Source organism: Lucilia cuprina, chromosome 6 (assembly GCF_022045245.1).
Source record: "Lucilia cuprina isolate Lc7/37 chromosome 6, ASM2204524v1, whole genome shotgun sequence".
In the NCBI taxonomy this organism is placed as follows: Eukaryota; Metazoa; Arthropoda; class Insecta; order Diptera; family Calliphoridae; genus Lucilia; species Lucilia cuprina.
The window spans coordinates 61,533,876-61,552,535 of record NC_060954.1 but is presented as its reverse complement, the minus strand read 5'-3'; the positions used below and the strand labels follow the sequence as shown (position 1 = coordinate 61,552,535).

At 26.4% G+C, this 18,660-nt stretch overlaps 1 protein-coding gene across 1 annotated transcript in view; it reads right to left on the bottom strand.

The window, feature by feature from the left end:
- The window catches only part of LOC111680042, a 116,343-nt gene extending 103,122 nt beyond the window's left edge, over positions 1-13,221 (bottom strand). The window contains exon 1 of the mRNA XM_046955145.1: positions 12,242-13,221. The gene's annotated coding sequence lies outside the window, so the exon portion shown is untranslated. The remainder of the gene's footprint in view (positions 1-12,241) is intronic.
- Positions 13,222-18,660: the final 5,439 nt, after the last annotated feature.

Here is an 18,660-nt window from a genome sequence, read left to right as displayed (position 1 = left end):
ACTATAGACTAGACTATAGACTAGACTATAGACTAGACTATAGACTAGACTATAGACTAGACTATAGACTAGACTATAGACTAGATTATAGACTAGACTATAGATTACTATTAAGCTTTTAAATCAAAAATTGTTTAGAATGACAAATTCAAATTGAGTTAAAAATTTCCTAAGATTAAACCATATAATGTAATAATTTAAAAATATGTTGCGGTAACACTTTATACTTCAAATTACATATAACTGCTGCAATTAAAAAGAAATTAAATTATTTTTAAATAAATGTTCCGTAAATTGTTGTTATTAAATTTAGCACATATACGTTAATGTTTATATTTTTAGCTCTTTATTTGTATTAAAAAAAAACAAATTTCTAATTTGCAAAGAACATTTGTCAGCACCCGCAGTCTGAAATATAATAAACACAGCACTTAGAAAAAAGAGAAGGTATGTAACTAATAGCAAACTTTTTCAATTTAATTAAAATAACAGTTTGAAGTTGGTTAATTTGTTTTTTTGTCTCCCTCACACAGACGTGCAATAAAATAGTATATTTGCATATGTGTACAAAATAATTATTTAGAATAAATCAGACTAAATTCCAAAATCCTCAAAAAACAAATAGAAATTATTTTTAAATTTTACACACACACCCCACCATTAACAGGCAATAAAATAAAAAAAATAATTAGCTAAACAAATTTTAAAAGACATTGCTACTACTAATTGTGTATAATAAATGGCGGAAATTGTTGAGAGCGTTGTCGGCGGAAGGACCATAATGTGCTATAATCATACTTAATATCGATTTAAAAGCATTCATCTTAAAATAAACAGATTCATTTAGTTCTATTTAATTATCACACATGCTGGGGATAATGAAAATAAAAAGTATCAATTAAATTAAAAATAAATAAATAATAAAATTAGTAATGGTAATTAATACAATTTAAATGGATTTTTTATTTGCTTGTTTATTTAATTAATTAAAGCAAAATTTTAAAAGTACCCTACTTAAGGTAAGAGTGATATAGCTATTAATATACACCATAAACTTTCTTTTGTTGGGGTATAGATTATTCGCTTAGCTATAAGATTTCTTTTTGGTGAAAAACCTTTTTCAGGATGTACGGTTGTATGAGAGCAAGGCGAAATAATGAACCGACTCAAGGCATCGTACTTGGGTCTAATGAATAGTATGCCACAAATTTCAATAAATTATCAATTAGGAGCTGTAGCATGCAGAAAAAGTTTAAATTGACAAAAATACGAACAAAGCTTATTCGATTCAGAAAGTGATTTTGAGCCGATCGGTATACTTTAAAGAGGATGTGGGACCAATATTTTTGATTGTTACAAACGCATAATACTCTCCCCGCTATAGTGGTGTAGGGTATATGAATATCTCATAAACATCAAAAACATCCAGCTAATAGCATATTTCATTCTCACTCTCTCTCTCTCTCTATGTTTGACAATCGGGTCACAAACTCAAGCACATGATTTGACAGTCAGTCGACAACAAACATCGGCATCAACACTTATTCACAGACGACGAGAATATAAAAGTAAATGACCACTTTAGACATAAAATTTAATATTTTATACGCTACTTGTTCACATTATCTTAGACATAAATTATCGTAGAAATGAGTGCGTTAGACCAAGGTGTATTAGGTAGGACCAAAAATGTGAAGAACAAAAAAAATCTACAAATATTTTCAAAAAGAAATTGGAATAAAATTAAATTGTATAACAACTACTATAGACAAATTATTTGATCTTTTTAAAATTAGGACCAATTTGTGGCAATTTATATTGTTGTAAATTAAAAAAAAATTAAAATCAAATTTTAATGTAAAATATTAAAAATGAGTTCATAGGTCAAATTTTACAAAAATTTCAAATTTATATAAAATAATATAAAAATTCATATTTTCATCTGCAGATAATACCTTTCACATTTGCAAAGAAGATATTGCTTCATAAATTCTTTTATTTATAGTTAAAATATTCATTATTTTCTAAATAGTTCAAAGGTCGAATTTTTCAAATTAAAATAACAACTTTTTCTTAAAAAATATATTTAGATTTTTTTAAACTTGAAATAATTCTTAATAAAATTACTTCATACATTTTACTAACCTGATTTTTCTGAGTGTTTAAAATACATTTCTTTCGCCCAATAAAATAAATTCTTTTCTCTTCACTAATAAGCAGCTTTTGGTGTATAACAAATTAGCCCCAACAAATACGTAAAACATTCATTTAACAAACAGACATAAAACTTTTGTCCTAAAACTTGTGATTGTTTAAATTAGTCTTCTTGCTTTGTCTACCATTTAATATTTAGCAAAACTTTTTACTTATTTTTTAAGTTTTTCTTTTTTCTTAAAGCAAATATAACCATTTAAAAAATGAAACACAAAAATTGGGGGATCTAAGTTTTGTTCATCCGTATCTGAGGTTTTAAAAACGAACAAATGTGACAAAAACAAAAGAATCCCTCCTGGCTCAGTTAGTATTCTTTGAAAGTACAAAAAAACAACTAAAACGACAAACAATTCAGTTAGAAAAATAATAACAGATTAGTAAATATAATGGAATTTTGATTGGTTACTAACTGCTATTTTAAGATGAAGTTAAAAGATAGAGATAAGTTTCGTTGAAAGGAAGAAATCTAAAAGAATTAAATTTAAATTTTTAATTTCTTTAAAATAACCACAATTTTCCTAAAATTCCATAAAGCGTCTTTTTTTTAAACCTCCCAGTTTTCGATTGTGTTCATAACTTCTAAGATTTTTTAAAATAATGTTTAAACTCCTTAAAAGTTCTGTCTCTTTATACAATGTAGCCTTAGTAGCTTAAGTATTCCATCCTATATGTGCGTGCTTCTTATTATACGAGCATTTTTCAAGTGCTCGTTTGATTTTTAGTATTTTTTCTTTATATTAAAACCTGCAATTAGTTTACGACTAGAATAAGAATTTTTATAATGCAGAACCAAGGGTAATAAAAGGAAAAAAACCTCAAAAAGTTTTATGTTCAAAGTCGACACAATTTGTCCTACATTGAAAAATTTGACTTTAGAGCAAACATTTTTTCATTTGAATACATTTTTTAGAAAAACAAATTTATTAAATAATAGCTTTTATTTAGAAGCTTTTATATAAACAAAAAAGCTTTTTCCAAAAAAGTTTTTTTTTTAATAAATGAAAGCAAAAAATTTAAGATTAATAAATGTTTTTTTCTTAAAAGTAACTTCCATTGGGAGTGAACTAGAAATTAACTAAAACTGAACTAGAACTGAACTAGGACTGAACTAGAACTAGAACTGAACTAGAACTGAACTAGAACTGAATTAGAACTGAACTAGAACTAAACTAGAACTGAACTAGAACTGAACTAGAACTGAACTAGAACTGAACTAGAACTGAACTAGAACTGAACTAGAACTGAACTAGAACTGAACTAGAACTGAACTAGAACTGAACTAGAACTGAACTAGAACTGAACTAGAACTGAACTAGAACTGAACTAGAACTAAACTAGAACTGAATTAGAACTGAACTAGAATTAAATTGGAACAAAACTAAAACTGAATAGTTCATCATCAGAATGTAGGGAATCAAATACTACATAATTAAAAAAACATCTTTGAACTCCATTTTTCCCAACATTCCTCTTAACTTAACAAGTACAAACTTCTAAAGGCTCTTGCGTATAAAAAGTTTTCGCAGACTCAAGCTCGAGCAGCCAATATGTCTGTAATTTGTTGTGGAAAAAAACATTTCTTCACATTTTTATAGTCAACATTATCATTGTCATCTTCTTAAATGCTTAATAAACATTTAATATAATTTTTTATTTTCATTTTTTTTTTTTTTTTTGCAGTAACATTTTGAGGCTTACAAATGTTGCGGACAAGCAAATTGTCTTAGAAGAAGAAGCAAAAAATGTTATTTTAACGAAAACATTCTTGTCTTCATTAGCATATTTATTGCCAACAAATATATAAAGAATTTAAGATTCATTGAATTAATGTCTATTAAACAATTTTTGGTTTGGCTGTCTAAAAATTTAACGTGTAATTTAATGTCTGCCTTAAAGTTGTAAGGTTTGCTAAAGTTTTTTTTCAAAAATTTCATGGCGACCACTAGTAAATTATCACATTAAAAAATGTGTATTTATGCTAAGTAATAGTTATGCGAGCTTGAGTAAATCTCTACTGAATTTAAATTGAAATATGGGATTTTAATAAATAGATCTCTATAATACCCAGTATAAGTAACATCAAATCTTTATTGATGATTTTATTAAACTTTTAAGATGAAAACATTGTTAATTTTTCTTAGTGGAAATAATATTTATTAGAGAATATTATACATAAATAAATAAATATACAGTGAGTAACAAGGTAAACTATAAACTCATTAAAACATCAACAAAATATATTTTTAATAAATCATGTAAATTATTATTCGAAATTAAGATTGATGTTGTCTTTATTAAATTAACACTCACTGTATAAAGTGACATGAACAAATAATAATCTAAAAAAAAAACACAAAATATTTTCTGACATTAATTATAATCTAAAGGAACTTTTTTTCACCTGTTTATTATAAATCTATTTTATGCATGTACCTACTTATTTTGTATCAACTTCTGTTATTAAAAATCAATAACATATTTTGTTAATATTTGTAAAAAAAAAAAAAAAAAAAACATTTCCTACCAACACCTTTTCCTTCACCTACAACAACTAAACTTAATGGCCGCAAGCACATTTAGTTAAACATAATATTAGTGTGAAACTAAATACTAAAACTAATTTGTTTAATTATTTCCATCAAATTAATCTTTCATATTTTCTTTTAGTTTTCTTTTTGTTTACTAGTTGTTTAGTCATTCGTACATATTTATATTGACCTCAAAATGTCCAGGAAATCAAACTAAATAAATAATAAACGAAATAGCATAAAAATCAAAGAATCATAAATTTATGAATTTAATATGTACATATGTAGTCTATGGACTAGTCTATGAAATATTCTATGGAGTAGTATATTTACCAGTCTATGTAGAATAAACAAGTCTATGGTTTGTTCTTAGGACTATGGACTATTCTATGGACTACTCTATAGACTAGTCTATGGACTAGCCAATGAACTAAGCTATAGACTAGTCTATGGAGTAGTCTATGAATTAGTCTATTGGCTAGCCTATGATTTATGGACTATTCTACTGACTGGTCTGTGGACTAGTCTATGAGCTATTCCATGGCATAGTTTATGTACTGGTCTATTGACCAGTTTATGGACTAGTCTTTTTACTAGTCTATGGATTATTCTACTGACTAGTCTTTGGACTATTCTTCTGACTAGTCTTTGGACTATTCTACTGACTAGTCTTTGGACTATTCTGCTGACTAGTCTTTGGAGTAGTCTATGAACTAGGTTATATACTAGTTTATGAAGTAGTCTATGGACTAATCTATAGACTAGTCTATGGAGTAGTCTATGGACTAGTCTATGGAGTAGTCTAAGGACTAAGCTGTAAACTAGTTTATAGACTCTATCGACTAGCCTAATATGTTTACTAGACTAATGACCAGTCTATTAACTAGTCTATGAACTTTTTTATAGACTAGTCTATTCACTATTCAAGTGGCTAGTCTATGGACTATTCTACTGACTGGTCTGTGGACTAGTCTATGAGCTATTCTATGGATAAGTCTATGATCTGGTCTATTGACTAGTTTATGGACTAGTCTATTTACTAGTCTATGAACTATTCTACTGACTAGTCTTTGGAGTAGTCTATGAACTAGGCTATTGACTAGTGTATGGACTATTCTATGCAATAGTGTAATGAACTAGTCTATGGACTATTCTACTGACTAGTCTTTGTAGTAGAGTATGGACTAGTCTATTAACTGGTGTATTGACTAGTCTATGGACTAGTCTATGAATTAGTCTATTGGCTATCCTATGAACTATTCTATGAACTAGATTATGAACTACTCTATAGACTAGTCTATTGACTAGCCTATTGATTAATATGTTTCCTAGACTAATGACCAGTCTATTAACAAGTCTATGTACTAGTTTATAAATTAGTCTATTCACTATTGAAATGACTATTGTATTGACTATTTAGGGACTAATGACTTGTCTTTTGATTATCGACTAGCCCCTGTAGCCTATGAATTTATTTTGACCACCTTTCTAGTCTACTGATTAGTATATTAACTAATTCGATTAAATATTCGATTAACTAATCTATCCATTAAACCATTAGTTGGTCTGCTCATTAGTCTCTCTCTCTCTTTTATAAAAAAAACGTCTTAAGATGACTGCAATGATTTTTTTTCATAACAAAAATTATTTGCAATAATTCGATATTTTCCATTTCACTTTTCCATAGAATCGGTTTCAAGTATTTAACAAGAAAATAAAATACTTCTATTTTGCAATTGTAAATAGTAAATAATTTTTCCAATTTATTAAACAAACTGTTGCTGTGAAAATTGTTTATATTTAATTGGCTTCAATAAAACACTCAAACAAGTGATTTTATTGTAAAAAAATTTACAAATGTTGTATCAATTGTACTATTGTTTTTTCTTAATATTAATTTCTGTTAATTAAAAAAGCGAGCATATGTTGTTAAAATTTTTTTTATGGATTTTTTATATGGAAATGGTTTTTCTTTAAAAATACAACTCAACAAACGAATTGTCATTAAAGAAGAAAAAAAATCAAAAATATATTAGCAAAAAAATCAAATACAATAATTATTTAATGGTTCTATATGAGTCTAAATTTCCTACAATCGGTCAGAGTCTTTGGTTGTTGGTCGTTTAGATCTGAATATTGAACGCGTGCTTGATCTTTGTCAAACAGCTGAAAAGTATTGTTATATATGTATAAATTTTGTTTAAGTATTTAAAAATTTGTCCGATATATTTCTTTATTTCTCTCTAGTATTTTGCTTTAGATGTGTCATATATTTTTTAGTGGCCTGACGATGCTGCTGTTGACAAAGTATTCGAAATAGAAATTTATTTTTTTTTAAATATTTATACGTGAGTATATTTTTATGTGTATTTTTTTATTTCTATTTTTTTCATTTTGTCTATTAATTTATTATTTATGTTTATTTTATTTATTCAGTTAAAAATTTTTTTTGTGCATTTTATCTTTGGCAAATGTATGTTAAATCAACAAATTGTTTTTTTTTTTCGTTTTTCATTAGGTTTTCATAATTTTAATGTCGATTTTATCTATTAAATCATATTTTATTTAGGGGAGTTTTATTTTAGTTGTTTTCAGAATTTTTTTTTTGGTTTATTTAGTAAAATGATTATAATTGCTTTCATGTGTTTTATGATAAATAATACATATTTTTATGTTTCTATGTTTTTTTGGTGGTGTTTTGATCAAAAGTTTTTATGTGTTTAAAATTTTCTCAATATATATTTCCGACTATATAAAATCCATATAAATTATGGATCGTTAAAGATAGCTTAGAAGTTAAGCTTTGTCCGTCTGTCTGTATTTGTGTGTCTCAGTAAGTTGCCAATATGTCTGTCTTTGTGTCTTTGTGTCTTAGTGTATGTTTGTATGTGCCTCTCTATATAAATCTTCAATAAATCTTTTGGTTTGTTTAAAATCGAAACGTTTTGTCATTACATAGCAAAAAAAAATTATTGAAAACAACAACAACATTTTTGTCGTCTGTCTATCTGTCTGTCTGTCTGGTTTTGCAGCTTTTCGTCGAGATACGAGTATATTAAACCAAATTATGAAATTATGAACCTCTTTGGCGGGTTCAGTTCCATGGGTCCTAGGTGAAATAATGGACCGATTAATGATTTTCAATAGGCTTCGTCTATAGTACCATAAAAAAACGTGTGCCAAATTTCATTGAATTATCTTTAAAATTGCGGCCTGTAGTTTGATTACAAGGTTTACAACCATATTCGGGGGTACAGTTGTATGGGGGCTATGTGAAATAATGGACCGATCTTAACCATTTTCAATAGGGTTCGTCCCTGGAACGATAGAAGATTATGTACCAAATTTCATTGAATTATCCTCAAAATTGCGGCCTGTAGTTTGACGGACGGACAGACGGACATAGCTAAATCGACTCAGAAAATGATTCTGAGCCGATTGGTATACTTTAAGGTGGGTATAGGACCAATATTATTGTGCGTTACAAACATTAGTACAAACTCAGGGTATATTGAGTTTGTACTAAACTACCACTTAAGTGGTGTAGGGTATAAAAGCCTTAACTGTGACCGTTCGAACCAAATAAATTTAAGTCCACTTTTCGCCAAAGTTATGAACAAGTAGTACCTATTTTCCTTAAAAAATGGTTGATTTACCGACAATGTAAAAACAAAATAGTTGTAGTTGAATTCTTTCCAATTTCTATAAAAAGTCAATTGATTTAATAATTTTGAAATAGGTATTACTCATACGCTCTGTATTACATTATGCATTCAATAAATAATAATCATACGCCCCATTATTAATACAAATGTAGTTATACATATAATTCCGACTTTTGTACAACATTTGCAAATTAAAGAGATATCTTATATGGAAATATGTAATAAATTTATTTAAAATTCTCTTGAAAATTGGAATCATACCAAGAATTAAGATTTTTTAACAAGATTATGTTTTAGAAATACATGCTGCTTAAATAATGATTTTAACACACTTTTAAGTTAAATATAACTTGAGCATATATGCTTATTTACTAGGATGACCCCATTCATTTCAAATTGTTTTTAAGTTTAATTAAATTAAAAATTATCTAAAATTTAAAAAAAACACAAAACAAAATTATCATTTAAGTTTAAATTTCAGATGATAAATTTCAAAAATGTTAAATTTTTTCTCACACAAATAATGACCCACCTAATTTTATTAAGCTCATTAAAGTGCATGCAAATATTTAAAAAAATTGCTTATAACAAGTTTTTTTTTTTGTAATTTATTTTTTAATTTTTTTTTTCAATTTCGTTTTAACATAAATTTTTAAAAGCATGCAATGGCATGCTGCATGTTTAACTTTAACTATTAATGAAATCATAAAGCCACTAACTATTTAACAAAATTTTTCCATTTAGTTTTTATTTTTAAAAAAATTTTATTTATTTCCTTCTCTATTACTCTATTGTTGCACAATTTTATTTCTTTGTTAGTTGTTGGTCTCATGTTCATTTTGCATTTTAGTTTATGTTTCCTTTCGGTTACATTTTAACTGATTACATTTATTATTCATAAAGTAACCAATATTTTTATTTGTTCATCAAATATAAATGTAATTTTTTTTATTTTATTTACGTTTTACTTCATTTCTTGTTGCTGTAGTATGTAGATGATAAGTACACTGTAAGAAATTATATGATTAGGGTACATATTGAATTTACGAAATAATTTAATCATCACAACAAATATATAATTAAAATCATAATTCAAAAAATTGTTTACTTAATTCATTTCTCATACTTTCATTAGGAAAACTCTATATGCCATTAAAATTACTAAAAATTATTAAATTATGATTAGTGTTACTCAATCTCTGCGTGTACGTATTACATATTAATGTGATTGTTGAAAATTGGGGACAACACCAATGAGCAGTAATACTAATTTATTTTCTTTCCCGAAAAAAAGGAAATAATCAAAATGAAAAATTGTAGTAAATTTATTTTATTGTTAAATATACATATTCAATGTTTATAGACTGGCACTACAATACCAATACATAAAAAACTAATATTATTAATCAGGTTTATAAACAAGACCAAAATTCTTAACATTTAATATTGTTGTACTTGATGCAACCCAGCAAACAACTTGTTAATACTACATATTTTTAATACATTTTCAAAAAATGTCTTGGCAATTGTAACCCATCTAAGAAAAGTACTACATAGACTTTTTAACAAAAATCAATAATTTAATTGTTTGCTGGGTTATTAATACATACATCCTAATAAATGTCATACCCTATGAGTATCTTAGACATATATTTTTCCATACCTTAAGACAAACATAGTTTTAAATTTAAAATTTGTATCAATGAACATCAGAACAGACAGATGGACATCACTATTCATATTCATAATACATATTTCATAAGATCGAAAAATTGTACGGATATTACAAATAGATAAACAAAGTGACTTGTTATGTCCGTCTGTAACAAACAAATTATTACAGAATTTGTTTATAATAATTGTTTTGCTTTTCCGGCCTTGTTTTCACTTTTTTAACTGTATTTACAAAAATGATTATTCGATTTTTTTTGTTACTTAGTTAACTTAACGAGTCTTCTAAAATGTTTGTGCAAAGAAAATGAATATCTTACAAATTAATCTTTTATTTAGTAAACAAACTTAGAGCCAAATATTTTTCTATTAGATTTTCATAAGACAGTTTTTTCGACCAACGGTGCGTATGAGTATTATTAATTGCAGATTTGTAATTACACATTGCGTATATTATTTAAAAATAATTTAAAAAATCCAACCGTTTCTAGACATTTAAAAGATGACGGTAAAATGTTCTATAGTTGAAACGAAATAGTCGACTTTTTGCATTTAGTTAAAAGTCAACTTTTCGACTTTTTGCATTTTATGCAAAGTCGATTTTTCGACTTTTAGTATTTTATAAATAGTCGACTTTTCGATTTTTTTTACTTATTCCTGCTTTTTGACTTTTTTCTACTTTTTCCGACTTTTCGAATTTTTTTGACTCTTCGACTTTTTCACTATTTTCGACTTTTTCCTACTTTTCTACCCTTCGACTTTTTTCGACTATTTTTCGACATTTATTTACAAAGTCGACTTTTCACCTTTTTTCATAGACGATAGTCGAGTTGTTGACTTTTTTAGAACAAAATAGTCGACTTCGACTTTACGTCTTTTTTCGACAAAAAGTCGATTCGATTATTCGAAAGACGATTTATAGAACCCTAGTAAAAAGCTTTAAAATTGGTAAAAACTAAGCAAAACCTTAAATTTTAGTTATTATTTTAAAACTGTGATGACATTTGAGGAAAGTACTTGCCATGCTCGCTTATAAGTAGGCAATTAAATAAGTACTAAATACACCTCTAGTCGAATTGTTCCGACTATTTTAGAGTTTTTGACTTTTTTCCACTTTTTTAAATTTTTGATTGAGTTTGAGGTTGAGGTTCCCTCGGAATTCTTTTGGAAAAAATCCCTCCTCAGTCACAGTGATGTGACAGTGGAAGTTGCTAAGCGTTGGAAAATGTTGAATGTATGTTTATATAATAAAGAAATAGTGGGGCATTCGGAGATTTCCAGCTCGTATACCTAGAATGAGTTTATCGGATAAATGAGTATCATGATGATGGATGCAAGGTATATTTGTATATAAATTTACAAATGATATTAAGTATTAACTTTTCCTTCCTTGTCTGTTCAGAGAAAACCCACATTTACCATAGTAAAAACAAAATCTTTAGATTATTTAATGGATTTGTACTTCAGCTTTCCGGTTATAAACGGAAGTTATATTTTTTCATCTGGGAAGTTAAGAGCAGGGAAGCAATGGACAGAGGATAGACAGTTTAAGTGATTAAGCAAACTGTACCTATACTTAACCGGAATCTGTAAAGCACTTCGAAAATAATACGTGGAGTATATCATTAGTAGTTTTGTAACAACTTAAAATTCAAGGGATTAAAAGAGACATGTAGATGAAACTTCTAAAAGGTAATCTGAAGTATCATACATGATAAGGATATCATAAAGCTGTCATAACTAATAGAAGAAATATCTTTGTGAAACTTATAGAAGTAGTTCTAAAAGACAACCTAACATTTTTTAAAGTATAAAATCTTTCAACAGTCATCCAGAAGTAACTTTAACGTACACAACCAGAAGATAAAATTTCGGAAGCTAAGTATGATGTATTTTTTTCTAAGAACCTTACAAGTTTTCTTACAATTCATACAAATTAAAAAAAACTAAAATTTTTTACATCCAAAGAAGATATTGAAAAAAAATTATAAAAAAACTTTAGGTTTTCAAAATTATTTTAAATTGTTTCTAATTACTACTACTTTCTCTACAACTCTAGAAAGAAAGTTCCCAGAATAGAATAAAATTTACTTTTAAATAATTATAATATTTACAAAACATTAATTTTAATTTTCTTTTAAAGAATACAATAGAATAACTCACGTTTAAATATTTGTTAAAGGAAGAATTTTTTCAGCAACTAATTTCACTTCATTATAAAATGTAATTTACAATTTGTTTAATTGGAATTCTTTTTTACATTAATTTACTTTTTAAACAATTTGCACGAAATTTTTGTTTTTTTACACAAATTTTCTTTCAAACTTTTTAATTTTATTTTCGTTGTGCCACTGTAATCCTTGATATCCTTGCTTGCATTAAATATTACATTTCTTGAATTTAACACACATACATGCACACTCTTTGGGTTTCACCCAAAATTACAATTTAAACACGCACCTGCATGCAAACATTCAATAACTGTGACTTGTGCAGCCTGTGGTGCAAGTGGCAGGATATGTTTTGCAATTGCACACGCACTCACTTTTAAACAAACTTTGACTTTAAGTGGAAACACTCAAATAGTAAACACACAAATATACACTTGTAGCAGAAATCAGGAAAATATACAAATTTAAATTGTGGTTTTAAAAGATTTACAAAATTTATTTTTTCTTTTTTTTTATAAAAAAATTTGCTTTTTTTAAATATTTTTACTTGTACTTGTTTTTTTCTTCAGCAAACAATGTGTTTTCCTTTCAAATTTTCTTTTCAAAAATTTCTCTTACTGATTTAAATTTTAATTTTGTTTTTTTTTTTCTTTAATTTAAATTGGGCCCTTCTTTTTCGTTCAGTGTAAAAAGGATGTTATGAAGCGTAGTTTTTTGTTGTTGTATAAATAATTTGTTTTGTTTATGTGTTTTTCTTTTTTTTTAATTTGTAACCAAAGTAGAATAAAAATCAAAAAAATAAAATAACAAAACAAAAAAAGAAATAAAATTGTTTTTTCTTCTTTGTTTTGCTTTCGTTAGGCGTTTTATTTAAGTTTTGTTGTTGTTTTTTCCTTAAGACCGTTTGAAAATCTATTGATTAATTCTATAAATTAAACCGTTCTGTTCTAAGGCTAAATGTCTACTGACTGACTGAACATTACTCAGTTCAAATCACAGGGGTCTGCCTTCCCAGGCTGTATGTGCATGTGTCTGTTTATTATATTCTATTCTAGCAGTTCCAGCAGTTGTTGTTCGTTTTTTTTTCATTTTTCTGTTTTCTTGGCTCGTATTCGTTGTCATCAGCTGAAAAATGTGAATCAAGCAAGTGGTTGTTTTTGTTTGGCCATGTTTAGTATTCGTGTCTTTTGTTTTTATTGTTTTTTCTTGTGTTTTTTATCCGGTTGCTCTATATTTACTATTACCTCAACAACAATCACAAGAAGTATAAAAACATTGGAACAGAGTTGTAACCTACTGACACACACCGAATATATGTGAACATATGAATGTGGTTTCCATTATTATTGCGCCGACGCTATGGCGACCATTTATTGGTTCTCAGTTGTTATTGGAATATATTTGGATTATTTTTAAAATATATGAAGATTTTTATTTTGAATTTAAAACATAAGTAACAGTTTCTTTTTTATAAGATTTTATTTTTTTTTTTTTTAATTTTTAAAAAAATTTATTTGAAATTTAAGACTAAAAACTTGTGTAATTATGAGATTTATTAAATATATTTGTAAAATGGTTTTAGCTCTATAGTTTTCTGTGGAAATTTTTCGATTAATTTAATTTTATAAAAAAAAATCGACAAGTTTTGTTAATTTACAGTAAAATTTCGACCAGTTTTCTATTCATAGAAACATATTATAAGTTTTATGTTTGAAGAGAAATTTCGTTGATTATTCTTTGTATAAAAATATTTTCACAAAACTTCTTATCTATAGAAAATATTCGACCAGTTACCCTTTTAATGAGAAATTTCGACCAGTTTTTTATTTAAAGAAAAATTTTTACAAGTTTTCCTATCTGTTGAAAAATTTTTCTATTTGTAGAAAAAACTCCACGAATTGTCTAAAAGAATTTCGATCATTTTTGAACAGTTTTGTTTTCATTAAAAACTTCGACCAGTTTTTTAATTATAAACAATTTTCGACCAGTTACCTATTTTTAGACAAATTTCGACAATTTTATTATTTTTATGAACAATTCAAACAGTTTAACATTTATAGAAAAAATTCGACCAGTTTATTACTAATAGAGCAATTTCGACTAGTTTTCTCCGTGGCAATAAATTTTGAGCAGTCTTCTCTATTATAGTTTTCTTCTAACCTATCCTGTATATTTATAGATGAATTTCGACATGTTTAATATTTCTAGAAAACTCAATCAATTATTTATGCATTATTTAATTAAAAATTCGACCATTTTATATTTGTAGTAAATTTTTGACCAGTTTTCTATTTTTTAACGTGACGAAAAATCTTTTAATTAAAGAAAATTTTCGGCCAGTTTTCTATTTCTTGAAAATGTTCGAAAATTTTACTAGTTATATAAACAATTCGACCAGTTTTCTATTTGAAAAAGAATTTGGACAAATTTTCTATTTATAGAAAAATTTTGACTAGTTTTCTGTGCGGTGATAAAGTTTCACAATTTTCCTTTAAAGAAAAGCATAGAAGGATTTCAACCGAATTTCTACTGGTTTTTCTCTGTGGCGATAAAGTTTGACCAGTTTTCTATATTATTTCGACAAGTTTTCTATTCGTAGAAAAAAATTAATAAATTATTTATTAATAGAAAAATTTCGACCACTTTCTATTTGTAGTTCATTTTTGAACAGTTTTCTATTTTTAAAAATGCTTTTACCATTTTCTAATCAATGAAAATTTTCGACCAGTTTTCTATTTGTTGAAGAATTTCAACAATTTTACTATTTAAAGAAACAACTAGAACAAACAAGTTTTTTCTATGATGAAAAAGTTCCACCAGTTTTTTTATTAAAACAAACCTTCCAATTTACAAAACTGTTAGTTTAATTTCATAAATTTTCCCTCCATCAGAATACTATATATGTATGAATTTATATATCCAGGTTCAATGATTCAGAAAATCAAAAAATTTCACTTAAAAAGCACCAAAGAGTTTCCTTTTTATAGATTTTTGTCAATATACAAGGTGTTTAAATTGGTGTTTTCATATTTAAAAACAAAAAGTACAAAAAAAACTGTTAAAAGATTGTCTTGAACTTTTGATCATATATCCCTTACTAATGGACCTATTATGATAATTTTAAATAAGGATTTTCCCGCAAAGCATGTCTAAACTATCAATAATTTGAATTATCTTAATCTTCTGAAAACTGATTTCGACATACCCACCGAAGGACATAGCTAAGTAAATCAAATTGACTAACTATAATTTCTCTGAATATTCATATATATACATATACTTTATAATTAGGATTACACAATTATATTACAAACAGAATGACATACTTATATATTATGTTTATATTAAATAAATATAAATTAACACATGTTTTCTCCTAAAATATACAAATATCTTTATAAATCTTATACAAAAATGCCTGAATTTCCTTTAAATCACTACATTTCCTTCCTGTCTGTATGCCTTAAAAAACAAACTTCCTTTTCTTTTATCTTTAAAGTACATACTGTCACACTTTGTACTACCAATTAAACACTTTTCTGGTAGAGAATTTTAATATCATTTTAATACAATTATAAGATTTGGAAATAAAAATGACACGGAAAATACCAAAGAAACGCTTACACACATACATTTACATACATATGTATATCGCTTGATTATATTTTCTTAATGACAATTTTTCATGTTTCATGAAAAGAACAAAATGAAACTACTAGGAAAATGCTTACATTTCTTAAAAGGAAGTAAAAGTTAAGGAAGAAAAAAAACAAAAACAGCCCTTATTAAAAACAACTGAATCTTTAATGTTAAAACATTTATTTTTCTTTTCAGGACCCCTTCTTTTCCCTTTTCTAACAAATAATTACGTTTTAACTAAAACATTAAATTAACATTAAATGTGTATTTTACTTGATAGAAGAAGGAGAGAAAAACAAGTATAGAAATGTATTAAAATGTAGGCAGGAAATAGGAGGGAGAAGAAAAACATAATAATGTGAACAAAAAGAAATATAAAAGGAGATTGTATCAGGTAACAAATATTATCGTCATATCATATTTTACATACGTACTTATATTTAGTATAATGCATAAGTATCTATGCAGACATATCTACATACATATGTTAGTATATGTATACATATTTATACATTTTATGCTTATATAAGTAGATTCACTTGAATAAAATTATACACACAATATGTCCTTTACACTTACACACGTTTACAGTTATCCTTTTTTATATTCACACATACATATATGTATAGAGGAACTTACACAGGTAAATACCTTATTACCCATAATTTATCTTAAGAAGATTGCTGTTACTTAAGCTTGTTAAATGCATAACTGATTAGTTGATTTTTATAGATCATACTATAAACTTGATTATAGACGAGAGTATAGGCTAGACTAGACTATAGACAAGACAATAGCCTAGACTATATACTAGTTTTATACTAGTCTATAGACTAGACTATAGATTAGACTATAGACTAGACTATAGACTAGACTATAGACTAGACTATAGACTAGACTATAGACTAGACTATAGACTAGACTATAGACTAGACTATAGACTAGACTACAGACTAGACTACAGACTAGACTATAGACTAGACTATAGACTAGACTACAGACTAGACTATAGACTAGACTACAGACTAGACTATAGAAAATACTATTGACTAGACTTTAAACTAGATAACAGAGTAGACTACGTACTAGACTATAGACTGTTAGATATAATAGACTTTAAAATAGCCTTGACTGTAGATTGGACTATAGAAAATATTATAAACTGGAAGCATTATAAACTGCATTTTACCTAAATGTTATTGATAAATACTACTATTATATTAAATTTTACTCATTTCAAAGATTTTACTGTTATGACCCGTCTATATTTTTTTCATTTCAATAATTCGTTTTTAATACATGATTACCATAATTATTATTATATTCATTATTTACTATATGAATAAATACAATTAATTTATAAAGTTCCAGACAGTTTGTTGTTCTTTTTTTTAATAAAAAGTAATTGTAGTGTACATATTTATTATTTATAAACGTTTGTCATGTTTATTGCTTGTACCTCCTCACAGTCATACTAGACGTATAATTAATATTTATTTTCAAAATTAAAACATTCTATAGCAAATATTAGTTATAACATATCAATTTCCTTATGATATGTGTTATAAAAATGTTTGTTTAAAAATATATTTAAATGAATAATTTATACCTATACATATGTACATGAGGGTATGAAATCTTATAGTAATTTGCAAAAAAGTAACTATATAGTTTTCATTTCCATAAAAGGTGCTATACTATATTTTGCTAATTAAACATCATTTTTGTTGAACATATTTTTATTTTATTTATAAATTTAATGATGGAAAATAAAACTCATTACATTTTACTGGTTCATTAAAAACAAAATAAAAATATCTACAATTGCGATTAGTAGTCATAATAGTGTATGTATGTACGTATGTGTTTCAATGTGTATGAGTGGCATTTTAGGGTACCAAAAGTATGAGTCTTGTATTCCCTGAATAGAATGTTATAAGTCTAGAGTTGTCTTAATGACTAATAAAAACTGTTTTGTTTTACTAACAGGACATCATTAATTAAGTTTCCATGTTAAACTCGAAACGTATGTGTGAGTACTTTCCAGTCATTGTAACACCCATAAGCGAAATATTAAACAACAACAACTGAAATATGTATAAATTTTATCTACTTACGGAATACTGATTAGATATTTTGTTAATGTTTGTTTTAATTTAACATTAACCGAAAAAATATAACTAACCACTACAAACAAGCAAACATAAATTTATAACAGACAATGGCACGTCTCATATAGGGAACTGTGCATTAATTTACAGTGGGGGATAAAAGTACAGCGAAGGTAATACGTATATGTCTATGTGGTAACAATGATAATAAATTGTTACAAGATACCACTAGTTAAATGTCAAAATTGTATATAATTAAAAAAAAATAGTTTGACTCTTCTATTTATAATTAGCAGACTTCAGTTTAAACAATGCTATATATTTAGTCAAAACTGTATGTGACGTTTAAAATGTGTTATAAAATAGTATTGTTTGTTAGAATAAGAATTTATTACAACGGAAAAATGCTAAATAATCACGCAGACATTAACCCAAAAAAGTTATAAAAATAAAAACAGCTACAAATAGACAAAGATTTAATCATTTATAATTTAATGTAATCTCTATTGTTAGGAGAAAACGGATATTTTGAAGGGCAAAGGAATAAATATAAATGGATCTATCTATCTATCTATCTATCTATCTATCTATCTATCTATCTATCTATCTATCTATCTATCTATCTATCTATCTATCTATCTATCTATCTATCTATCTATCT